This window comes from Triticum urartu, chromosome 2, assembly GCF_003073215.2.
Source record: "Triticum urartu cultivar G1812 chromosome 2, Tu2.1, whole genome shotgun sequence".
NCBI lineage: Eukaryota > Viridiplantae > Streptophyta > Magnoliopsida > Poales > Poaceae > Triticum > Triticum urartu.
Genome location: NC_053023.1, coordinates 52,022,478 through 52,048,938, shown reverse-complemented (window position 1 = coordinate 52,048,938; position 26,461 = coordinate 52,022,478). Strand labels below are relative to the sequence as shown.

At 49.0% G+C, this 26,461-nt stretch overlaps 1 pseudogene; it reads left to right on the top strand.

Moving 5' to 3' along the window:
• Positions 1-26,018, top strand: part of LOC125534981 — a 34,120-nt pseudogene extending 8,102 nt beyond the window's left edge.
• The last annotated feature ends 443 nt before the right edge of the window (positions 26,019-26,461 follow it).

Sequence of the window (26,461 nt, the reverse complement as noted above, 5' to 3'; positions counted from 1 at the left end):
ATGAGACTTGCTCGTTTTTTATCCTGTGTAATGAAAACGTGTTTCATATGCGCTATGCAACGCTTGTGTGAATTTAAAATATTACCTTCTGTTTGGTTGTTTATCCAATCTGAGAGATGGCTAGTCCTCGGCTTCTGCCCCCATGCCATGAGTGCCTGGGTGTTCGGGATAAACCTGAGCACTGTTGTTCCCATGTTTGGGTCCTTCGAGGGAGCTGCTCAGCACAAGGAACAAGGCAACCGGACTAATAATGCTTTATCACTCTCACTTAGCCATAGAATTCTATAATTTTAAATTTCGGCGAAGCCCTTGGTATTCGGAAGGCCGAATTCGGGGCGCGATACACGCCTGTAAGCCGGACGGAGCCGGCCCCTCGCCCTAAGCGGCATAAGTCTTTAGGGACTTGAAAAACCTCGCCGAACAGCGACCAGTCTCTCGCCTTATCATGACAGTCAATTTTAGCTTTCTCTACTGAGGTGCTTGGCCCGGCAGAACTGGGGCACAATCGCAGTTGTTCTCCTAGCGCTACCTTAGCCGATAGAGCGGAACGTAAGGTACCAAAACATAGGAGCCGGGCAAACCCAACATTTGACCAAAGACATGATTCGGAGCTGATGCATATAATGCTATAAGTTCGGGGTGCCGCACTTGTGAAAGTGTTCGGACTTTTTACACCATATTATGGGTACGTAAGCCCCTGGTGCATTGGCCGTACCAGAGTGTACGGTTGCTAGGCGTCATTAATGAACACATAGATATGTATACATATAACAAAAGTGCGATAATAATCGTAATGTCATGCATTGTATATTAAAAATTGCATTAAAGCAAAGTGATACAGATAGTGTAATGAGCAAAAGAGTAGGACTATGTCCCTTCCAAGGGCGAGCTGAGGAATTATGTGAAATCTGTAATCCACCTGGGAATTCCGTAGTCGTCGGCCTCCTTGGTTGCTGTATCATGTGTTCGGCAATAGAGCCGGACAGTGTTTCCAGAGATTGAGGTCCTGAAAGAAAAAGAAAAATAACCAAACGGGAAGCCCCTGGTGCGGTTTAGGCCGCGTTTTGGGACATGCCGTAGTTGTGCCTCCCCCTCGCCATCTGTGCCCATGGTATTTTTAATGCGTAATGATGTACGCGCGGCACGAACAACGTCGTTGGGCTGGGATTGGGGTGGCCGTCGTATTGCTACGCGAGCTCAGATCGCGCCAGGCGGTCTATTTGCCGATTGCCCTGAGCGCTTGAAGGTGTCCAGGCTTTGAAACGCCGAACTGGTAGATTGCCTTGGGAGGCTGCTTTCCGCTTCTGCTGCGAGGGCTGCGGTGTGCTCCTCTGTTCGGAGAGAGCGCTCTATGTTTCCATTGACTGTAATAACTCCGCGAGGTCCTGGCATCTTGAGCTTGAGGTATGCATAATGTGGTACCGCATTGAATCTAGTGAATGCGGTTCATCCGAGCAGTGCGTGATAACCACTGCGGAACATGACTATATCGAAGATTAACTCTTCGCTTCGGAAGTTATCCGGGGATCCGAAGACCACTTCTAGTGTAATTGAGCCTGTGCAGTGGGCCTCTACGCCTGGAATGATGCCTTTAAAGGTCGTATTTGTGGGTTTGATCCTTGAGGGGTCTATACCCATTTTGCGCACTGTGTCCTGATAAAGCAGGTTCAGGCTACTTCCGCCGTCCATGAGGACTCGAGTGAGGTGAAATCCGTCGATGATTGTGTCAAGGACCAGTGCGGCGAATCCGCCATGACGGATACTAGTGGGGTGGTCCCTGCGATCAAAGGTGATCGGACAAGAGGACCAAGGGTTGAACTTCGGGGCGACTGGCTCCAGCGCATATACGTCCCTGAGCGCACGCTTCCGCTCCCTCTTGGAGATGTGGGTTGCGTATATCATGTTCACCGTCCTCACTTGCGGGGGAAACCTCTTCTGTCCTCCAGTGTGCGGCTGCCGGGGTTCTTCCTCGTCATCGCTATGCGGCCCCTTGTCCTTGTTTTTGGCAATTAACTTGCCGGCCTGCTTGAACACCCAACAATCCCTGTTGGTGTGATTGGCTGGCTTGTCTGGGGTGCCGTGTATTTGACACGAGCGATCGAGTATATGGTCCAAGCTAGACGGACCCGGCGTACTTTGTTTGAATGGCTTTTTCCGCTGACCGGGTTTAGAGCCTTTGAATCTGGCATTGACTGTCGTATCCTCAGTGCTTTCGCCGTTAATGCGGCGCTTATGCTTGTTGCGACATGACCTACTGTTGCCGTCCTTGGTATCTGAGGTACCATGGTTCTTTGATATGTTGTTACTGCGAGCCAACCAACTGTCTTCTCCCGCACAAAAGCGGGTCATGAGCGTCGTGAGGGCTGCCATAGATTTTGGCTTTTCCTGACCAAGGTGCCGGGCTAGCCACTCGTCTTGGATGTTGTGCTTGAAAGCCGCTAAGGCCTCCACATCCGGACAGTCGACGATTTGGTTTTTCTTGGTAAGGAACCGAGTCCAGAATTGCCTGGCCGACTCTTCTGGCTGCTGGATTATGTGGCTCAAGTCATCGGCGTCTGGTGGTCGCACATAAGTGCCCTGAAAGTTGTCGAGGAATGCGGCTTCCAGATCTTTCCAACAGCTAATGGAGTCCGCTGGCAAGCTATTAAGCCAATGCCGTGCTGGTCCTTTGAGTTTTAGTGGGAGGTACTTGATGGCATGTAAGTCATCACCACGGGCCATGTGGATGTGGAGGAGGAAGTCCTCAATCCATACCGCGGGATCTGTTGTGCCGTCGTATGATTCAATGTTTACAGGTTTGAAACCTTCTGTGAATTGATGTTCCATTACTTCGTCTGTGAAGCATAAGGGGTGTGCGACACCTCTGTATTGGGCTATATCACGACGCAGCTCGTATGGGTCCTGCCCGCTGTGTTCGTCCCGGCCGGATTTGCTTTTACTGTATCCGGCATGACGTTTACCGTCTCGTAGAGTGGTGCGCCCTCGTGATCCGTAGATCGATCTTGAGTGCTTTGCTTTGTCCTCCAATATGTCTCGCAGGTCTGGCGTATCTCCCCATGCCTTTTTATTTGGATGGCGTTGGGGTGGAGGCTGAGCTTTTAGCAGGAATGCCTCTCTATCGTGGCCACGAGGTGGCCGGTCAGCCGTATAATACGCTTCTTCCTCCAGTCGGGGTAGTAACCTGCGCCTTGGGTAACTCTTGGAGGGACGCTCGAGTTTATATTCCTCGGCTGTGAGGACTTCAGTCCATTTGTCAGCTAGCAGATCTTGATCAGCTTGAAGCTGCTGCTGCTTTTTCTTCAGGCTATTTGCCGTGGCCATAAGCCTGCGCTTGAAGCGCTCTTGTTCGACGGGATCCTCAGGTACGGCGAATTCATTGTCTCCGAGGCTTGCCTCGTCTTCGGAGGGGGGCATGTAATTGTCATCCTCCTCCTCTCCGCCAGCCGTTCTCTCAGGAGAGCTGGCTCCATCATCCTCCTGATCTAACTCTTGCTGGAGGGGGTTTTCGTTGTCTTCGGCGCTATCCGGAGTGTTATTATCTCCTGTGCCGGTATCACCACTTTTGCTTTGGCGGGACTTAGAGTGGCGCCGCTGACGTCAGCGCTTGGGTTGCTTCTTGGAGGGGTCATCCTCCGCTATCTCGTCGCCGTTGCCTTCATTGGGTGTATCCACCATGTATATGTCATATGACGAGGTGTCTTTCCAGTGCCCTATAGGTGCTGGTTCATGTTCGTCTCCTACATCGTCGTCCATACCGTCGATGTCTTCGGAGTCGAAGTCGAGCATGTCGGTTAAATCATCGACAGTGGCTACAAAGTGGATGGTGGGTGGGTGTCGAATTTCTTCATCGTCCGCATCCCAGTCCTGTTGGCCATGATCCGGCCAGGGCTCTCCTGACAAAGAGAGAGACCTTAGTGAATTCAGAATGTCACCGAAGGGCGAGTGCTGAAAGATATACGTAGCGGTGAATTCCATGATCGGCGCCCAGTCGGATTCGATTGGCAGGGGCGCGGATGGTTCGGGGTCCGGAGGAGAGTCCAGCACCTTGGAGTCACGGGCTGCGCGGAGGATTATGCTGGTGTTCGGCTCGATCGCCGTTGAGACTGCAGCCCCTGAGGCGGTGTCTAGCCACCCGTCCTCGATTGGTGCAACTGGCTCCGAGCTAAGGGTCGGAGCTGGTGTGGGCGCGGCCTCTGGAGTACCGTCTGGTGGCAGAGCTAGGTCATGCCCATCGAGACAGTGCGGCGCGCCCGGCTGTGGCTCGAATCCGTCGAAGATCAAGTCTCCGCGAGTATGGCCAGGGGCGTAGCTTTCAATCTGCTCCAGATGGCCAAGCGAATTAGCCCGCAGTGCAAAGCCGCCAAATACGAAGATCTATCCGAGGAGAAAAGTCTCACCCTGGACCACATCGCTACCGATGATGGTAGGAGCCATCAAGCCTAACGGCGACGACATAGAGGAACTCTCAATGAAAGCACCAATGTCGGTGTCAAAACCGGCGGGTCTCGGGTAAGGGGTCCTGAACTGTGCATCTAGGACGGATGGTAACAGGAGGCAAGGGACATGAAGTTTTACCCAGGTTCGGGCCCTCTTGATGGAGGTAAAACCCTACATCCTGCTCGATTGATATTGATGATATGGGTGTTACAAGAATAGATCTACCACGAGATCAGAGAGGCTAAACCCTAGAAGCTAGCCTACGGTATGATTGTATGTTATGATTGTTGTCCTACGAACTAAAACTCTTCGGTTTATATAGACACCGGAGAGGGTTAGGGTTACACAAGGTCGGTTACAAAGGAGGAGATATCCATATACGTATTGCCTAGCTTTCCTTCCACGCCAAGTAGAGTCCCATCCGGACACGAGACGAAGTCTTCAATCTTGTATCTTCATAGTCTAACAGTCCGGCCAATGGAGATAGTCCGGCTGTCCGGAGACCCCCTAGTACATGACTCCCTCAACAGGCTTCTCCAAAAGTCTGTACAAAACCAAATGCTTTGATCACACTATCAAAGCGTTTATTCCAACTCCGAGAGGCTTGCACCAGTCCATAAATGGATCGCTGGAGCTTGCACACTTTGTTAGCTCCCTTTGGATCGACAAAACCTTTCGGTTTCATCATATACAACTCTTCTTCCACAAATCCATTCAGGAATGCAGTTTTGACATCCATCTGCCAAATTTGATAATCATAAAATGCGGCAATTGCTAACATGATTCGGACAGACTTAAGCATCGCTACGGGTGAGAAGGTCTCATCGTAGTCAATCCCTTGAACTTGTCGAAAACCTTTCGCAACAAGTCGAGCTTTGTAGATAATAACATTACCGTCAGCGTCAGTCTTCTTCTTGAAGATCCATTTATTCTCAATTGCTTGCCGATCAACGGGCAAGTCAACCAAAGTCCATACTTTGTTCTCATACATGGATCCCATCTCAGATTTCATGGCTTCTAGCCATTTTGCGGAATCTGGGCTCACCATCGCTTCTTCATAGTTCGTAGGTTCATCATGATCTAGTAGCATGACTTCCAGAACAGGATTACTGAGGGAGTCCTGGATTAGGGGGTGTTCGGATAGCCGTATTGTACCTTCAGCCGGACTCCTGGACTATGAAGATACAAGATTGAAGACTCCGTCCCGTGTCCGGAAGGGACTTTCCTTGGCGTGTAAGGCAAGCTTGTCAATACGGATGTTCAGATCTCCTACCATTGTAACCAACTCTATGTAACCCTAACCCTATCCGGTGTCTATATAAACCGGGGGGTTTTAGTCCATAGGACAACATACACATCAACAATCATACCATAGGCTAGCTTCTAGGGTTTAGCCTCTCTGATATCGTGGTAGATCACCTCTTGTACTACCCATAACATAAATATTAATCAAGCAGGACGTAGGGTTTTACCTCCATCGAGAGGGCCCGAAACTGGGTAAAACTTCGTGTCCCTTGCCTCCTGTTACCATCCGGCCTAGACGCACAGTTCGGGACCCCCTACCCGAGATCCGCCGGGTTTGACACCAACATTGGTGCTTTCATTGAGAGTTCCTCTGTGTCGTCGCCGTCAGGCCCGATGGCTCCTATGATCATCAATGGCGATGCAGTCCAGGGTGAGACCTTCCTCCACGGACAGATCTTCGTCTTTGGCGGCTTCGCACTGCGGGCCAACTCACTTGGCCATCTGGAGCAGATCGAAAGCTATGCCCCTGGCCGTTAGGTCAGATTTGGAAGCTTAAACTATACGGCTGACATCCGCGGGGACTTGATCTTCGATGGATTCGAGCCACTGCCGAGCGCGCCGCACTGTCACGACGAGCATGATCTAGATCTGCCGCCGAACAGTGCCCTGGAGGCCACACCCGCATCGGCTTCGACCCTTAATTCGGAGCCAACTGCGCCGATCGAGGATGGGTGGTTGGACGCCGCCTCGGGGGCTGCGATCCCAACGGCGATCGAGCCAAACACTAGCCCTGTACTCTGTGAGACTCGTGACTCCAAGGAGCCGGACTCCTCTCCGGACTCCGAACCCTCCGCGCCCCTCCCGATCGAATCTGATTGGGCGCTGATCATGGAGTTTACTGCCGCGGACATCTTTCAGCACTCGCCTTTCGGCGATATTCTGAAGACACTGAAGTCTCTCTCTTTATCAGGAGAGCCCTGGCTGGACTACGGTCAGCAAGGTTGGGGTACGGACGATGAAGAAATTCAAAACCCACCCACCACCCACTTTGTAGCCACTGTCGACGACTTAACCAACATGCTCGACTTCGACTCCGAAGACATCGACGGTATGGACGCCGATGAAGGAGATGATGAAGAGCCAGCGCCTACTAGGCCCTGGAAAGCCACCTCGTCATATGACATATAAATGGTGGACACCCCAAAAGAGGGAGTGGGCGATGGAACAGCGGAGGATGACCCCTCCAAGAAATAGCCTAAGCACCGACGTCAGCGGCGCCGCTCAAAATCCTGCCAGCACAAAAACGGTGATTCCAGCACGGGAGATAATAATACTCCGGAGAGTGATGAAGAAAACCCCCTCCAGCAAGGTTTAGCACAAGAGGATGGAGAAACCAGCCCTCATGAGAGAGCGGCAGACAGAGAGGTCGAGGACGATAACTATATGCCTCCCTCCGAAGACGAGGCAAGCCTCGACGACGACGAATTTGTCGTGCCAGAGGATCCCGTTGAGCAAAAGCGTTTCCAACGCAGTCTTATGGCCACGACAAGAAGCCTCAAGAAAAAACAGCAACAGCTCTGAGCCGATCAAGATTTGCTGGTTGACATATGGACCGAAGTCCTTGCGGCCGAAGAGCATAAACTCGAACGCCCCTCCAAGAGTTACCCAAAGCGCAGGTTGCTACCCCAATTAGAGGAGGAAGCACTTGATGCGGCCGAACGGCCACCTCATGGCCGCGACAGAGAGGCCTCCCGGCCCTCCACTCAAGCCGCACCCCGTACCAAGGCACGGGAATATGCGCCGGACTTACGAGACATGTCGGAGGACAAGGCAAGGCAAACACGTTCGATCTACGGATCGCGTGGGCACCCCACGGCTCGAGATGGTAAACGACACGCCGGCCACATATTCGGCAGGGCCGAACACAGTAGACAAAGCTCATTGGAGCTACGTCATGATATCGCCCAGTACAGAGGCGCCGCACACCCACTGTGCTTTACAGACGAAATAATGGATCATCAAATCCCCGAGGGTTTCAAACCCGTAAACATCGAATCATATGATGGCACAACAGACCCTGCGGTATGGATCAAGGATTATCTCCTTCATATGCACATGGCCCGCGGCGACGATTTTCACGCCATCAAATACCTCCCACTCAAGCTTAAAGGACCAGCTCGGCATTGGCTCAACAGCTTGCCAATAGGGTCAATCAGTTGTTGGGAGGACCTGGAAGACGCATTCCTCGACAATTTCCAGGGAACTTATGTGCGACCCCCAGACGCTGATGACCTAAGTCACGTAATCCAGCAGCCAAAGGAATCGGCCAGACAATTCTGGACACGGTTCCTAACAAAGAAAAATCAAATAGTCGACTGTCCGAACGCTGAAGCCCTAGCAGCCTTCAAGCATAATATCCGTGACGAGTGGCTGGCCCGGCACCTCGGACAGAAAAAGCCGAAATCTATGGCGGCACTCACGACACTCATGACCCGCTTTTGCGCGGGAGAAGACAGCTGGCTCGCTCGTAGCAACAATATGACCAAGAACCCTGGTAGTTCGGACACCAGGGACATTAGTGGCAGGTCGCATCGCAACAAGCAGAAGCGCCGCATTAACGGCGACAATGCTGAGGATATGGCAGTTAATGCCGGATTCAGAGGCTCTAAATCCAGTCAGCGGAAGAAGCCATTCAAAAGGAATCCTAGGGGCCCGTCCAGCTTGGACCGAATACTCGACCGCTTGTGCCAAATACATGGCACCCCCGAAAAGCTGGCCAATCACACTAACAGGGATTGTTGGGTGTTCAAGCAGGCAGGCAAGCTAAGCGCCGACAATGAAGACAAGGGGCTGCATAACGATGATGACGAGGAGCCCCGGCCGCCGAACAACAATGGACAGAAGGGTTTTCCCCCACAAGTGCGGACGGTGAACATGATATACGCAACCCATGTCCCCAAAACGGAGCGGAAGCATGCGTTAAGGGACGTATACGCGGTAGAGCCAGTCGCCCCAAAGTTCAACCCATGGTCCACCTGCCCGATCACCTTTGATCGAAGGGACCATCCCACTAGCATCCGTCATGGCGGATTCACCACATTGGTTCTAGACCCAATTATTAACGGATTTCATCTCACTAGAGTCCTTATGGATGGCGGCAGTAGCCTGAACCTGCTTTACCAGGATACAGTGCGGAAAATGGGCATAGATCCCTCTAGGATTAAGCCCACCAAAATGACCTTTAAATGCGTAATACCAGGTGTAGAGGCCAACTGCACAGACTCAGTCACACTTGAAGTGGTCTTCGGATCTCCGGATAATTTCCGAAGCGAGGAGTTAATCTTCGACATAGTCCTGTTTCACAGTGGCTATCACGCACTGCTCGGGCGAACCGCATTCGCCAAATTCAATGCGGTACTGCACTACGCATACCTTAAGATCAAGATGCCAGGCCCTCATGGAGTAATTACGGTCAATGGAAACACCGAACGCTCCCTCCGAACGGAGGAGCACACGGCGGCCCTTGAAGTGGAAGTACAAAGCAGCCTCTCCAGGCCGTTCTCCAGTCCGGCCATTAAACGTCCGGACACCGTCAAGCACGCCCGGAGTAACCTACAACAAGACTGCCTGGCACGTTCCAAGCAGGCGTAGCAATGCGGCCCCAACCCCAACCCTCGCAAAAAGGCGACGCCAGTACTTCGCGTCCATAACTACGCTCTGGAAATACCATGGGCATAGGGGGAGGGGCACCATCACGGCACGCCCAAAACACGGCTTAAACCGCACCAGGGGCTGCCGATTTTTTTACTTTTCTCTTACTTCCAGGACTCTACTCTTCGGAAGGCTTGTTCGGCAGTTCAATTGCCGCACAAACGATGCAAGGACCAGGGAAGCAGACAAGCCATGCCGCATTACGGAAATCCCAGGTGGTCTCTATCACGAGCAGTATACCTGTTTCGCATACTATTCCGCAGCTTGCCCCTGGAGCAGACATGTTAAATAGTCCAACTTTTCGTTTATCGCATTACTTGTATCGTTCTGCTTTGATCACAGCTATTTTAATAAACAATGCATAGCTTTTGTCTATTTTTTGCATTACCTTTTTTTATATATATGTTCCTTAACGACATGTTGCACCCGTACACTTTGGTACGGCCAGAATACGCCAGGGGCTTCAGTATCCCTCAACATGGTGTGAGAAGTTCGAACACTTTAACAAGTGCGGCACCCCGAACTTATAGCATTATATGCATCGGCTCCGAATCATGTCTTGGGTCAATAGTTGGGTTTGCCCGGCTCCTATGTTTTGGTGCCTTACGTTCCGCTATATCGGCTAAGGTAGCACTAGGAGAACCACTGCGATTCTGCCCCAGTTGAGATGGGTTGAGCACCTCAGTTGAGAAAGCTAAAACTGACCGTCATGATGAGGCGAGAGCTGGTCGCTGTTCGAGAGGTCTTTTCAAGTCCTTAAAGACTTATGCCGCTTAGGGCGAGGAGTCGGCTCTGTCCGACCAAGGCGTGGATAGCGCCCCGAACTCGGTCTTCCGAATACTAGGGGCTTCCCCGAAATTTAAAATTATAGAATTCTATGGCTAAGTGAGAGTGTTCACGCATTATAGTCCGATTGCCTTGCTCGTTGGGCTGAGCGCCTCCCTCGAAGGACCCAAATATGGGAAAAAGAGCGCCCAGGTTTATCCCCGAACACCCCAGCACTAGCGGCAAGGGGGCAGAAGCCGACGACTCGCCATCTCTCAGTATTGATAAACAGCCGCATAGAAGGTAATATTTTAAATTCAAGCAGCATTGCTTAGCGCATATGAACAAGTTTTCAGCGCACAGGATAACATGAGCGGGTTTTACTCAAAAAATACATCCTTGGTACATTCATCCGCAACAAGGCATGCACCCTTTAGAACATCCTTATAATAATTCTCGGGCTTGCAATGTTCTTTCCCCGGCGGTGGCCCGTCCTTCACAAGCTTCTCCGCATCCAGCTTGCCCCAGTGCACCTTAGCACGGGCAAGGGCCCTACGGGCACCTTCAATGCAGACGGAGCGCTTGATGTCTTCAAGCCTCGGACAGGCCTCCACCAGCCGCCGCACCAGCCTGAAATAGCTCCCAGGCAGAGCCTCTCCAGGCCACAGCCGAACTATGAGGCCCTTCATGGCCTGTTCGGCCGCCTTGTGGAGCTCGACCAGTTGCTTCAGCTGGTCGCTCGGGGGCACGGGGTGTCCGGCCTCAGCGTACTGAGACCAGAACACCTTCTCCGTCGAGCTGCCCTCCTCGATAGAATGCGGCGGCATCGGACACACTCCGGGGGAGATCTACGAACGCTCCTGGAGAGCTCCGGATTCGGGTAAGCATCAGGTAACTCACGTTTATGTGTTTACTCTGCATAAAGAATGCCTTCCCCGCCACTATCTTCTTCACCTCATCCAACTCCTGGAGGGTCTTCTGGGACTCGACCTTGGCATATTTGGCACTTTCAATAGCCACCGCAAGCTCGGATGCTTGCGTCTTCGAGTCACGCTCCAAACTCTCATGTTTTTCCATAAGAGACTGGAGCTCTTGCCGCACGTTGCCAACCTCGGCCTCATACTTCTCCCGCTCGGTGCGCTCCAAGGCCGAATTCTTCTCGGCCTCGTCCAGCGCTTGCTTAAGGGTCGCCACCTTAGACGTGGCCCCTACAATAGCCACGATAATCCTGTCATTTTTCACAATTGCACCTTTTTTATATATATACTTTTAACAAGGTATTTCTTACCTTCATTGTCCTCGAGCTGCTTCTTGGCATGCTCGAGCTCTTGCTTGGACCTTTCGAGGTCCTGCTTTAGCATGTCCACTTCCGCAGTCAGTGCGGCGGATGCAAGCAGGGTAGCCTGCACATGCATATTGACTCATTTTTGTTAGACTCCTACGAATTCTATTTGATCCTCTATTCGGCTTTTCTTCCCGAACGCCAAACAGAGCATCAGGGGCTACTGTCTATGCGGTACTATTATTTACGCATTCTTTACTTACCTCAAAGCCTGTTAAAAGGCTTGTACAAGCTTCCGTCAGTCCGCTCTTGGCGGACTGAACCTTCTGGATCACTGCACTCATAATAGTGCGGTGCCCCTCGTCGATGGAGGCACCTTGGAGCGCCTCCAACATATTGTCCGGCGCCTCCAGTTGGACGGAGGTCACCGGCACGGCGGGCTTGCTCCTCTTGGAAGGAGGTCCCCCGCCGGACTCTGGAACCTTTGAAGATTCCGGAGCGGTGTCCGGCCTAGGGCCGGACTTGGAGCCCTGGGGGTTTCATCCCCTTTACTCCTGGAGTCCGGGAGGTCGCCTTGCGGCGCCTCCGAGACCACCTCCTCCCTGCTGGGAACCTGTTGGGACAACACCTCGGTGTCGTCCGTAGGGCGGGGGGAGGAAGCTGTTGGAAGCAAGTTCACCTCCGACGAGTCCAATGAGCCGCTCGACGACGTGTCGAGCCGGTCTTTGGGTGGGCTGCATAAGCATATTCGACATAAGGGAAAGCTGTGCAATAAACGAATACTATGAATTACTCCAGTATTCGGATACTTTCGATTTTGCCAGGGGCTTGGCCCTGGGCTGCCACTCATCTCCGCCGTCGTCGGCGTCGGCGGAGTAGTCCGGAGGAAGGGTTTTCCCCTTCTTGGACCCTCCGGCCTCCTCAGAGAGGGCGGCCTTCCTTTTCTTCCCTTCCCCCGCTGGAGGGGGAGGGGTCTCTTCTTCCTCCTCCTCGTCTTCATGGGAGGAGTGCGCCTCGGATTCGTCGGATGGTGAATCCGACACCTCTGGGCGTCGGGCACTCTTTCGAGTCCCCGTGGCCTTCTTCTTGGCCCTCTTCTCCGGCACCACATAGGGTGCCGGAACCAGTAGCTTCGCCAGGTGAGCGTCCGCTGGGCCTTCGGTCAAAGGAGCCGGACAGTTGATCTGTCTGGACGTCACCTGCCAATCCTGCCAGAGGAAAAGGGAGCTTAGATCCCGCATAGAATCAAACTATGTAAAACTGATACCTTGTAAAAGGAAAAACAGCTTACCACGAGCGCGTGACGCTGCGCGCTGAATCCACGATCCTCGGTAGCGGATGCAGGAGCCTCGGCGCCCTTGAAAAGCATCCTCCTGGCATCTTCGTACGTCATGTCGAAGAGCCTGTTTAGAGTTTGATGCTGCGCCGGGTCGAACTCCCACGGATTGAAGGCCCGTCGTTGACACGGGAGGATCAGGCGGATGAGCATAACCTGGACGACGTTGACAACTTTGAGCTTCTTGTTCACCAGGGTTTGGACGCATGTTTGGAGTCCGGTCAGCTCTCCTTTTTTACCCCACGACAGGCCGGTCTCCTTCTAGGAGGTGAGCCGCGTAGGGGGTCCGGACCGAAACTCGGGGGCTGCGACCCATTCGGGGTCGCACGGCTCGGTGATGTAAAACCACCCCGATTGCCACCCCTTCAGGGTCTCCACAAAGGAGCCCTCGAGCCACAGGACGTTGGCCATCTTGCCAACCATGGCACTGCCGCACTCCGCCTGGCTGCCGCGCACCACCTTCGGCTTGACATTGAAAGTCTTAAGCCATAGGCCGAAATGGGGGCAGATGCGGAGGAACGCCTCACACACGACGATGAACGCCGAGATGTTGAGGACGAAGTTCGGGGCCAGATCATGGAAATCCAGGCCGTAGTAGAACATGAGCCCCCGGACAAATGGATGCAGAAGGAAGCCCAGTTCGCGGAGGAAATGGGGGAGGAATACCACCCTCTCATGGGGCCCAGGAGTGGGGATGAGCTGCCCCTTTTCGGGAAGCCGGTGCGCGATATTGCTAGCCAGATATCCGGCCTTCCTCAGCTTTTTGATGTGTCCCTCCGTGACGGAGGAGACCATCCACTTGCCTCCTGCTCCGGACATGACTGGAGAAGGTTGAGGTGGTAGTGCGGACTTGGGCGCTAGAGCTCGAGTGCGCAAGAATGGATAGGCAAAGGAGGAAGAAGGCATGGGTGAAAAGTTGGATCCTTATCCCCTTATATGGGTGGACGCAACAACGTGTCCCCACCAGCCTGGTAAAACTCGCTTATCTCCAAGCGCCGTAATCAATGGCGCGGTTGGGTTGCCCATGCCCATATTGATGAGAATCCCGGAATAAGGGGACACGATCTCTGCTTTAACAAGACGTGCCAAGGAGACCGCCTCGCGTAAGGCACTAAGATGGGACAGTAAAACGGTTCGAATAAAAGCTTGGCCGTGGTGTGATGTCACACTACAGAATACGTCAGCAGATTAGATTTGTGTAAATATTATTCTCTCTTTGGCAATATGTGGAAACTTATTTTGTAGAGCCGGACACTATCTTTGTGTTCAAAATCTTCTATGAAGTACTTGGAGGAGGAACCCGCCTTGCAATGCCAAAGACAATTTGCGCGCCGGACTCGTCGTCATTGAAGCCTGGTTCAGGGGCTACTAAGGGAGTCCTGGATTAGGGGGTGTTCGGATAGCCGAATTATACCTTCAGCCGGACTCCTGGACTATGAAGATACAAGATTGAAGACTCTGTCGCGTGTCCGGAAGGGACTTTCCTTGGCGTGGAAGGCAAGTTTGTCGATACGGATGTTCAGATCTCCTACCATTTCAACCGACTCAATGTAACCCTAACCCTATCCGGTGTCTATATAAACCGGGGGGTTTTAGTCCGTAGGACAACATACACATCAACAATCATACCATAGGCTAGCTTCTAGGGTTTAGCCTCTCTGATCTCGTGGTAGATCTACTCTTGTACTACCCATATCATCAATATTGATCAAGCAGGACATAGGGTTTTACCTCCATCGAGAGGGCCCGAACCTGGGTAAAACTTCGTATCCCTTGCCTCCTGTTACCATCCGGCCTAGACGCACAGTTCGGGACCCCCTACCCGAGATCCGCTGGTTTTGACACCGACAATTACCGTACCACTCTGGTGCGGATCTTACTCTGGTTGATCTATGAGGTTCGGTAGTAACTTGATCTGAAGTTTCATGATCATTATCATTAGCTTCCTCACTAATTGGTGTAGGTGTCACAGAAACCGGTTTCTGTGATGTACTACTTTCCAATAAGGGAGCAGGTACAATTACCTCATCAGGTTCTACTTTCCTCCCACTCACTTCTTTCGAGAGAAACTCCTTCTCTAGAAAAGATCCATTCTTAGCAACGAATGTCTTGCCTTCGGATCCGTGATAGAAGGTGTACCCAACAGTCTCCTTTGGGTATCCTATGAAGACACATTTCTCCGATTTGGGTTCGAGCTTATCAGGTTGAAGCTTTTTCACATAAGCATCGCAGCCCTAAACTTTCAGAAATGACAACTTTGGTTTCTTGCCAAACCACAGTTCATAAGGCATCGTCTCAACGGATTTCAATGGTGCCCTATTTAATGTGAATGCATCCGTCTCTAAAGCATAACCCCAAAACGATAGGGGTAAATCAGTAAGAGACATCATATATCGCACCATATCTAGTAAAGTACGATTACGACGTTCGGACCACCATTACGCTGTGGTGTTCCGGGTGGCGTGAGTTGCGAAACTATTCCGCATTGTTTCAAATGTAGACCAAACTCGTAACTCAAATATTCTCCTCCACGATCAGATCGTAGAAACTTTATTTTCTTGTTATGATGATTTTCAACTTCACTCTGAAATTCTTTGAACTTTTTAAATGTTTCAGACTTATGCTTCATTAAGTAGATATACCCATATGTGTTTAAATCATCTGTGAAGGTGAGAAAATAACGATATCCACCACGAGCCTCAACATTCATCGGACCACATACATCTGTATGTATGATTTCCAACAAATCTGTTGCTCTCTCCATAGTACCAGAGAACGCGTTTTAGTCATCTTGCCCGTGAGGCACGGTTCGCAAGTACCAAGTGATTCATAATCAAGTGATTCCAAAAGTCCATCAGTATGGAGTTTCTTCATGCGCTTTACATCGATATGACCTAAACGGTAGTGCCACAAATAAGTTGCACTATCATTATCAACTCTGCATCTTTTGCCTTCAACATTATGAATATGTATATCACTACTATCGAGATTCATCAAAAATAGACCACTCTTCAAGGGTGCATGACCATAAAAGATATTACTCATATAAATAGAACAACCATTATTCTCTGATTTAAATGAATAACCGTCTCACATCAAACAAGATCTAGATATAATGTCCATGCTCAACGCTGGCACCAAATAACAATTATTTAGGTCTAATACTAATCCCGAAGGTAGATGTAGAGGTAGCGTGCCGACTGCGATCACATCGACTTTGGAACCATTTCCCACGCGCGTCATCACCTCGTCCTTCGCCAGTGTTCGCTTAATCCGTAGTCCCTGTTTCGAGTTGCAAATATTAGCAACAGAACCAGTATCAAATACCCAGGTGCTACTGCGAGCTCTAGTAAGGTACACATCAATAACATGTATATCACATATACCTTTGTTCATCTTGCCATCCTTCTTATCCGCCAAATTCTTGGGGCAGTTCCGCTTCCAGTGTCCAGTCTGCTTGCAGTAGAAGCACTCATTTTCAGGCTTAGGTCCATATTTGGGTTTCTTCTCCTGAGCAGCAACTTGCTTGTTGTTCTTCTTGAATTTCCCCTTCTTCTTCCCTTTGCCCTTTTTCTTGAAACTGGCGGTCTTGTTGACCATCAACACTTGATGCTCCTTCTTGATTTCTACCTCCGCAGCCTTTAACATTGCGAAGAGCTCGGGAATCGTCTTATCCATCCCTTGCATGTTATAGTTCATCATGAAGCTCTTGCAGCTTGGTGGCAGTGATTGAAGAACTCTGTCAATGACACTATCAACAGGAAGATTTACTCCCAGTTGAGTCAAGTGCTTATGATACCCAGACATTTTGAGTATATGTTCACTGACAGAACTATTCTCCTCCATCTTGCAGCTATAAAACTTATTGGAGACTTCATATCTCTCAATCTGGGCATTTGCTTGAAATATTAACTTCAACTCCTGGAACATCTCATATGCTCCATGACGTTCAAAACATCGTTGAAGTCCCGATTCTAAGCCGTAAAGCATGGCACACTAAACTATCAAGTAGTCATCAGCTTTGCTCTGCCAGACGTTCATAACATCTGGTGTTGCTCCAGCAGCAGGCCTAGCACCCAGCGGTGCTTCCAGGACGTAATTCTTCTGTGCAGCAATGAGGATAATCCTCAAGTTACGGACCCAGTCCGTGTAATTGCTACCATCATCTTTCAACTTTGCTTTCTCAAGGAACGCATTAAAATTCAACGAAACAACAGCACGGGCCATCTATCTACAATCAAACATAGACAAGCAAGATACTATAAGGTACTAAGTTCATGATAAATTTAAGTTCAATTAATCATATTACTTAAGAACTCCCACTTAGAAAGACATCCCTCTAATCTTCTAAGTGATCACGTGATCCAAATCAACTAAACCATAAGCGATCATCACGTGAAATGGAGTAGCTTTCAATGGTGAACATCAATATGTTGATCATATCTACTATATGATTCACGCTCGACCTTTCGGTCTCAGTGTTCCGAGGCCATATCTGCATATGATAGGCTCGTCAAGTTTAACCTGAGTATTCTGCGTGTGCAAAACTGGCTTGCACCCATTGTAGATGGACGTAGAGCTTATCACACCTGATCATCACGTGGTGTCTGGGCAGGACGAACTTTGGCAATGGTGCATACTCAGGGAGAACACTTTTATCTTGAAATTTAGTGAGAGATCATCTTATAATGCTACTGTCAATCAAAGCAATATAAGATGCATAAAAGATAAACATCACATGCAATCAATATAAGTGATATGATATGGCCATCATCATCTTGTACTTGTGATCTCCATCTCCGAAGTACTGTCATGATCACCATCGTCACCGGCGTGACACCTTGATCTCCATCGTAGCATCGTTGTCGTCTTGCCAATCTTATGCTTCCACGACTATCTCTACCGCTTAGTGATAAAGTAAAGCATTACAGCGCGATTGCATTGCATACAATAAAGCGACAACCATATGGCTCCTGCCAGTTGCCGATAACTCGGTTACAAAACATGATCATCTCATACAATAAAATTTAGCATCATGTCTTGACCATATCACATCACAAAATGCCCTGCAAAAACAAGTTAGACGTCCTCTACTTTGTTGTTGCAAGTTGTACGTGGCTGCTACGGGCTCAGCAAGAACCGTTCTTACCTACACATCAAAACCACAATGATAGTTTGTCAAGTTGGTGCTGTTTTAACCTTCGCAAGGACCGGGCGTAGCCACACTCGATTCAACTAAAGTTGGAGAAACTGACACCTGCCAGCCACCTGTGTGCAAAGCACGTCGGTAGAAACAGTCTCGCGTAAGCGTACGCGTAATGTCGGTCCGGGCCGCTTCATCCAACAATACCGCCGAACCAAAGTATGACATGCTGGTAAGCAGTATGACTTACATCGCCCACAACTCACTTGTGTTCTACTCGTGCATATAACATCAGCGCATAAAACCTGGCTCTGATACCACTTTGGGGAACGTAGTAATTTCAAAATTTTCCTACGCACACACAAGATCATGGTGATGCATAGCAACGAGAGGGGAGAGTGTTGTCTATGTACCCTCGTAGACCGGCAACGGAAGCGTTGACACAACGTAGAGGAAGTAGTCGTACGTCTTCCCGATCCGACCGGTCCAAGTACCGAACGTACGGCACCTCTGAGTTCTGCACACGTTCAACTCGGTGACGTCCCTCGAGCTCCGATCTAGCCGAGTGTTGAGGGATAGTTTCGTCAGCATGACGGCGTGATGACAGTGATGATGTTCTACCGACGCAGGGCTTCGCCTAAGCACCGCTATGATATGATCGAGGTGGAATATGGTGGAAGGGGGCACCGCACATGGTTAAGGAACGATCACGAAGATCAACTTGTGTGTCATGGGGTGCCCCCTGCCCCCGTATATAAAGGAGGGAGGGGGAGGTGCGGCCGGCCCCTAGGGGTGCGCCTGGAGGAGTCCTACTCCCACCGGGAGTAGGACTCCCCCTCTTGCCTTGTTGGGGAAGGAAAGGGGAAGGGGGAAAGAGGAAAGGGGGGCGCCGCCCCCTTTCCTTGTCCTATTCGGACTAGGGGGGGAGGGGGGGAGGGGGCGCGCGGCCTGCCCTGGCCGGCCCTCCTCTTTTCCCTTAGGGCCCATGTAGGCCCATTAACCCCCGGGGGGGTTCCGGTAACCCCCCGGTACTCCGGTAAAATCCCGATTTCACCCGGAATGATTCCGATATCCAAATATAGGCTTCCAATATATCAATCTTTCTGTCTCGACCATTTCGAGACTCACCGTCATGTCCGTGATCACACCCGGGACTCCGAACAACCTTCGGTACATCAAAACACAAAAACCCTAATTACGATCGTCACTGAACTTTAAGCGTGCGGACCCTACGGGTTCGAGAACTATGTAGACATGACCGAGACACATCTCCGGTAAATAACCAATAGCGGAACCTGGATGCTCATATTGGCTCCTACATATTCTACGAAGATCTTTATCGGTCAGACCACATAACAACATACGTTGTTCCCTTTGTCATCGGTATGTTACTTGTCCGAGATTCGATCATCGGTATCTCAATACATAGTTCAATCTCGTTACCAGCAAGTCTCTTTACTCGTTCCGTAATACATCATCCCGCAACCAACTTATTAGTTGCAATGCTTGCAAGGCTTGAGTGATGTGTATTACCGAGAGGGCCCTGAGATACCTCTCCGACAATCGGAGTGACAAATCCTAATCTCGAAATACGCCAACCCAACAAGTACCTTCGGAGACACCTGTAGAGCACCTTTATAATCACCCAGTTATGTTGTGACGTTTGGTAGCACACAAAGTGTTCCTCCGGTAAACGGGAGTTGCATAATCTCATAGTCATAGGAACATGTATAAGTTATGAAGAAAGCAATAGCAACAAACTAAATGATCAAGTGCTAAGCTAACGGAATAGGTCAAGTCAATCACATCATTCTCCTAATGATGTGATCCCGTTAATCAAATGACAACTCATGTCTATGGTTAGGAAACATAACCATCTTTGATCAACGAGCTAGTCAAGTAGAGGCATACTAGTGACACTCTGTTTGTCTATGTATTCACACATGTATTATGTTTCCGGTTAATACAATTCTAGCATGAATAATAAACATTTATCATGATATAAGGAAATAAATAATAACTTTATTATTGCCTCTAGGGCATATTTCCTTCACTATCGGTATCGTTCTCCCTCATGGGGGCATCGTTTTGGAGCGAGTGCTGGTTGGAGGGGACAAGAGGAGGAGCGGTGTTTCATCTGCTCCATTGATGACGGCGGATCTCGGTGGCATGGCGCAGTGGAGACTCGGCGCCTGATGAGCGGAGATGGATTCGCGCAGGAGGGTGACGCTGCCTGGCGTCACGGTGGCGTCGGCTCCAGTTGGACCGGCCAAGGTTGATGCAGCAGTACAGCTCTAAAGATGAATTCGTGGCAGGTGGCTGCGGCGGCCTCATACCCGGCAGGGGTCCTGGTTGAGAAGCACGCCGGACTGGTGGATGCCCATACCCGGCAGGCGTCCTGGGTGGGACCTCAAGTCTTTAGATGTTTAGGTTTGGCTGCATGGTCTGTTTGGTATTAGGCCCAGACTTTCAGCGCCCCTACATCAACTGGATAGGGATAGCGACAGTTGTTGCTTAGTTTGGTGGCTTTAGACTTATTGTTGTATGACTCTGTACGGTCTTGTGTCAATAATTAATAAAGTGACCGTATGCATCGTCCAGATGCAGAGGCCGGGGGTCGTCCTCCTTTTCTAAAAAAAATCAAATACATAGATATGCCTAAATAGTAAATACTCTAACATCCCCCGAGAGTTGTAATGGTAGCGTCGCGGATGATTAGACTAGAGAAACCGACGAGCTGACATCCCCCCATAGTCGTAGTGGGAGCGCCGTGGACGGTGTCACGTCACAGACATGTTGACTGTAGAGGAAGCCGCCGAGTTGCTCAAGCGAGGTGATAGCACTTTGTGCCGAAGTCGAGGAAGCCGAGAGCATGGTGACGGAGCCATGGTCGAGGTAGTCGTGCGAGGGGTCGCCGTGGTCGATGTCATGGTCGGGTGCCAGTGTCGAGGTACTTGCACATTAAGCCGCAGGCGCATAGTGCGCGAAAAGAGTGACGAAGGCATGTCAAGGCTGTCGTTGGGGATGAAGGCATCGTGTTGGGACGAAGGCACATACCGATGTTGGCAGTACTGGCCATGCAAGGCAGGGACCATCATGACATGTGCAAGTGCACGGAGAGGATTACAAATCATATATGCTACCAATACAGAGATATGCATAGATACTCTAACACAATTTACCCGATCATGTTAAAATTAAAATATTTCCTTTCGATAACATGCTCATGAGTCATGTCAAGTCGTAAAGTAATGCAAGTTTGCAATGACTGAGTTACTCTTCTAATTACTGGTGCAGTACGCAATGATCCTTCCTTTGGCGTTAATACACATGATGGCCATTGTCTTCGCCAACATGAGTTTGGGCAAGGTGGCGGTCTCCTTCACGCACACCATTAAGGCAGGGAACACCGTTCCACTCTCTGTCTTGTTGCTCAGGCAGGTATTTGATTTTAGGTTTTCTTGTGTTATCTGTCCCAGTAATAAAATGTGCAGAAAGAGATGAATATGTTGTTCTTAATTGTTCTGTTCTTGCAGACACCTTCTCTACTTGTATTAGGTTCTCTCGCGTCAGTTGTTGGTGGAGTTGTGCTGGCATCTATGACTAAAATTTCTTTCAACTGGTTAGTTGCAATGCTTGCCATCTCTTAAATTCCAGTGTCAAAAGATTGGGGAAACATTGGCTCTCTTCACATCTTGCAAGCTATATTAGAATGTATATATCACACTGTCCATTAGTTCAGTCAATCTTATTCACTGCCACTCTGGAAAGAAACAAATAGTGGTTCACATTATTGGCAATCGGGTTAGTCTTATACGCATGTACGTATCACTCAAAACATTCTAAAATGGGAAGTGAGGTGTGAATTTTGTGTTGGGGAACATAGCATGCAATTTTAAAAAAATTCCTACGCTCACGCAAAATCTATTTAGAAGATGCATAGCAACCTTGAGGAGGAGAGTGTGCCCACGTACCCTCGTAGACCGAAAGCAAAAGCGTTTGTTAACACGGTTGATGTAGTCGAACTTCTTCTCGTTCCGACCGATCAAGCACCGAACGTACGGCACATCCGAGTTCTGCACACGTTCAGCTCGATGACGTCCCTCGAACTCTTGTTCCAGCAAAGTGTCGAGGGAGAGTTCTGTCAGCAGGACGGCGTGGTGACAGTGATGGTGAAGCGATCCGCGCAGCGCTTAAGCACTACGTGAATATGACTGAATGTGTAAACTGTGAAGGGGGCACCGCACACGGCTACGAACAATTGATGTGTCTTGTAGCCCCCCCCCCCTATATAAAGGAGGGAGGGGAGGAGCTGGCCCTAGGCGCGCCCAAGTAGGAGGAATCCTACTTGGGCTCCTAGTAGGATTCGCCCCCCCCCCCCTTTCCTTTTTACCGGAGGGGGGGGAGGGGAAAGGAGAGAGAGAGAGGGAGAAGGAGGGGGCGCCGCCCCTCTCCTAGTCCTATTCGGCCTCCTTCCCTGTGGAGGGGGGGGGCACGCCACCCCTTTGTGGGCTAGTGTGCCTCCCTCCTATGGCCCATATGGGCCATATCTTCCCCCGGGGGGTTCCGGTAAACCCTCCGGTACTCCGATATGTATCCGATACATTTCGGAACACTTCCAGTGTCCGAATACTATCATCCAATATATCAATCTTTATCTCTCGATCATTTCGAGACTCCTCGTCATGTCCTTGATCTCCTCCGGGACTCCGGACAACATTCGGTCACCAAATCACATAACTCATATAATACAAATCGTCATCAAACGTTAAGCGTGCAGACCCTACGGGTTCAAGAACTATGTAGACATGACCGAGACTCTTCTCTGGTAATAACCAATAGCGGAACCTGGATGCTCATATTGGTTCTCACATATTCTACGAAGATCTTTATCGGTCAAACTGTAATGACAACATACGTTTATTCCCTTTGTCATCGGTATGTTACTTGCCCGAGATTCCATCGTCGGTATCTCCATACCTAGTTCAATCTCGTTACCGACAAGTCTATTTACTCGTTCTGTAATGCATCATCCCGTAACTAACTCATTAGTCACATTGCTTGCAAGGCTTATCATGATGTCCATTACCGAGAGGGCCCAGAGATACCTCTCCGATACTCGGAGTGACAAATCCTAATCTCAATCTATGCCAACCGAACAAACATCTTCGGAGATACCTGTAGAGCATCTTTATAATCACCCAGTTATGTTGTGACGTTTGATAGCACACAAGGTATTCCTCCTGTATCCGGGAGCTGCATAATCTCATAGTCAAAGGAATATGTATAAGTCATGAAGAAAGCAATAGCAATAAAACTTAATGATCATTATGCTAAACTAATAGATGGGTCTTGTCCATCACATCATTCTCCTAATGATGCGATTCCATTAATCAAATGACAACACATGTCTATGGTTAGGAAACTTAACCATCTTTGATCAACGAGCTAGTCTTGTAGAGGCTTACTAGGGACACGGTGTTTTGTCTATGTATCCACACATGTATCAAGTTTCTGGTTTAGTACAATTCTAGCATGAATAATAAACATTTATCATGATATAAGGAAATATAAATAACAACTTTATTATTGCGTCTAGGGCATATTTCTGTCACTTTGGATAGACTCTTGTTAGGTTGCAACTTAAAACTGCAGTTAGTTTAGCTAAATTAATGCAGGAATTTTTATTCTATTTTGCAATCCAAAACCTTGGTTGTACTTCAGGCTTTGGCAACTTGGTTATTTCTCGTGGTCTTAAGAAGGGCCATCTGCTATCATGTATACTAATTGTGTAAGTACGTTGAGGAAACAGGATAGGATTTAATTGTGTAAGTACGTTGAGGAAACATGATAGGATTTTCCAGTGCCAGGGATTCCAATGACCAATCGCGAAGTGCTTTCAGCAAGAAAACTCTTGCTGATAAAGAGGTGACTTGCTACTTTATTTTGTTCTATTGGATATTCACATCGTAGAAGCATGATAAATATCATGAAGCACATTCTCCTTACACATAATTTTTCCTTACAGGAAAAATTGGACGATATAAATCTCTTTTCAATTATGACTATCATGTCATTTTTGTGTTTGGCCCCATTAACGCTATATATAGAGGGCATAAAGTTTAGCCCGCTGTTCCTACGAAGCACTGTGAGTATTGCCAGCTTGCAAAAGTAGATATCGATTGTTTTGGCACTTTTCTGGCTAATAAAAAATCAAACATTGTGCCTTACTGTAGGGGTTAAATCTTCAAGAACTATGCCTGAAAGCGGCCATTGCGGCCACTTGTTTCCATTTTTACCAACAGGTATGTCAATCTTCACGAAGAATCGGTTAAGACCACATAGTGCATAATTATGCATAATAGTACTCCCTCTGTAAACTAATATAAGAGCATTTAGATTACTAAAGTAGTGATCTAAATGCTCTTATATTAGTCTACGGAGGGAGTAGTTCATAACACCCGCATCATTGTTCATAATTAAAGTAGATAGCACTTGCTTCAAACTAAACTAAAGATAAAATGGGTCGGAGTCAGGATTTATCAACGCTGGCTTGTCGGATCAGGACATCTCAGCGTGTGGGTGCCCCGCCATGACACCGGCGCATTGCCGGAGTCATCGGAGTCGGCGGTGGCAACCTCCCCGAAGATTACATCGTGCTCGCGATCCACCTCAGCCAAGTACCGGCGGTTGGCCTCGGCCTCGTGTTCGTTGACGATGGACTGCAAGAATGCTTGTTTGACCTCCATCGTCTCGGTGTCGGAGGCGAGTAAACGGCCGCCTCCGTGTCGGGCGTTCTACTCCTCCGCCTCTCGGTGCTCCTTGTCGTCAAGCAACGCACACTCATACTCCCGCTCTGCCACCTCCCATGAGAATAGGATGTGGTCGCCGGCGCCACCCTCGTATCGGCTTCATCCGTCGCTTGCCCATCCTCCTCCTCCGCCTCGCCCCCCCTCCCGCTCTTCGTCGGCCTCCTTCTCCTCTTCCTCGAATTCCATCGACATGGATGCGGTGAGCTGCGCCGCTTCCCACTCATCGTCGGAGTCATCTCCGACAATGACGAGTCAATGGGGATAACGTCCCCTGCGGTGACACCCCACCTCTTGGCCCACGACCGGCGGCACGCCATGTTGATTTGAGTGGCAGCGGACAAATTTATTAGGGGGAGGGGGTAAATTTGGCGGCTTGTCGCCGATTGAGTCATTTTTCCGGTCAGATGAGAGCACAAAGGAGTTTTGAGAAGTGATGTTGCTCTCTCAAGTTTGAGCCAAATAGAATTTTTCGAGATTTTACTCTTCAATTTTTTGAGTTATAGGTTTGAGGCTTCGATTAGGTGTGTTTAACTCCACCAAAGATACCAATTTTAGGAGTTAAGAAATCAGTTTTGCTAAAGCACATCTAGATGTGCCATAAGTATTGCACATCTAAGTCCTATGTCATTGATCTTACATTGAGATTCGTGTGGATATTTTCTTTTTCTTTTTTCTCTTTCTCTTTATACTTAATTCATTCACTTAGATGTGCAATAACTAGAGCACATCTAGATGTGCCTTAGACACACCCGAGTTCGATTAGAGATGCTCTTGGTAGCTATAGAGGCTGTATATCACCATGATCAACCAGTTTCTATGCTCAGTGATGTTGGATGAGTGGTCGTGCATAGTAAGTTTCATGACCTGAAATTCAACTCTTACCACCTTTCTGTTTTTTCTTGTTTAATATTTACCATCAATTCTATTTACTTTTTTCTTTACTTACCTGTAGTAAAGTTTCTACGTTGTTTTTGTGGCAGGTTTCATATAGTTTATTGGCCAGAATATTACCTATAACCCGTTCTGTTGCGGACTTCTTCAAATGAGTTGTCATCATATCATATGTTCTCTTCTTCAGAACTCCAATTTCACCTATAAAGGTCCTTGGTAACTTTATCACCAACCGATCCTACTTTTATATTCTAGTAGTTCACTCTCCTGTTTATTTGTGTCTGAAATATATCCTTATTTGCAGGAACTGGTCTACTTCTACTCGGTGTTTTCCTGTACTCTAGAGTCACGAAAGCAAAATCAAAGACAAATGTTACAAAAAATAGTTCATACTAGACGCATTGTCGTGCCCGTCTATTATTTTGTTAGAATGATAGAAATATCCATACAAAATATTGGAGCAAATTTGCATAATGTAACCCATATATTGGTTAGCACTCGAAGAGGAATTTAAACCGATTGAAACAAAGTAGAGCCATTGTAGAGGGGCACTCTCTTTCTTTATGATTATGAGGGCATATGAAGTACAAAAATCTTTGTGAAAAAAACACAACTTGTATCATCACTGATCTGATTGTATTATCTAGACATTGTGGGAAAACAAAAGATATGTTATATTTTTTTTAGAAAAGGAGGAGGACCCACGGCCTCTACATCTGGGCGATGCATACGGCCACTTTATTAATTACGCTCACAAGACCTTACAAAATCATACAACAATAAGACTAAAGCCACCGTCTAAGCAACAACTGTCGCTACTCCTATCCAATTGAGAAGGG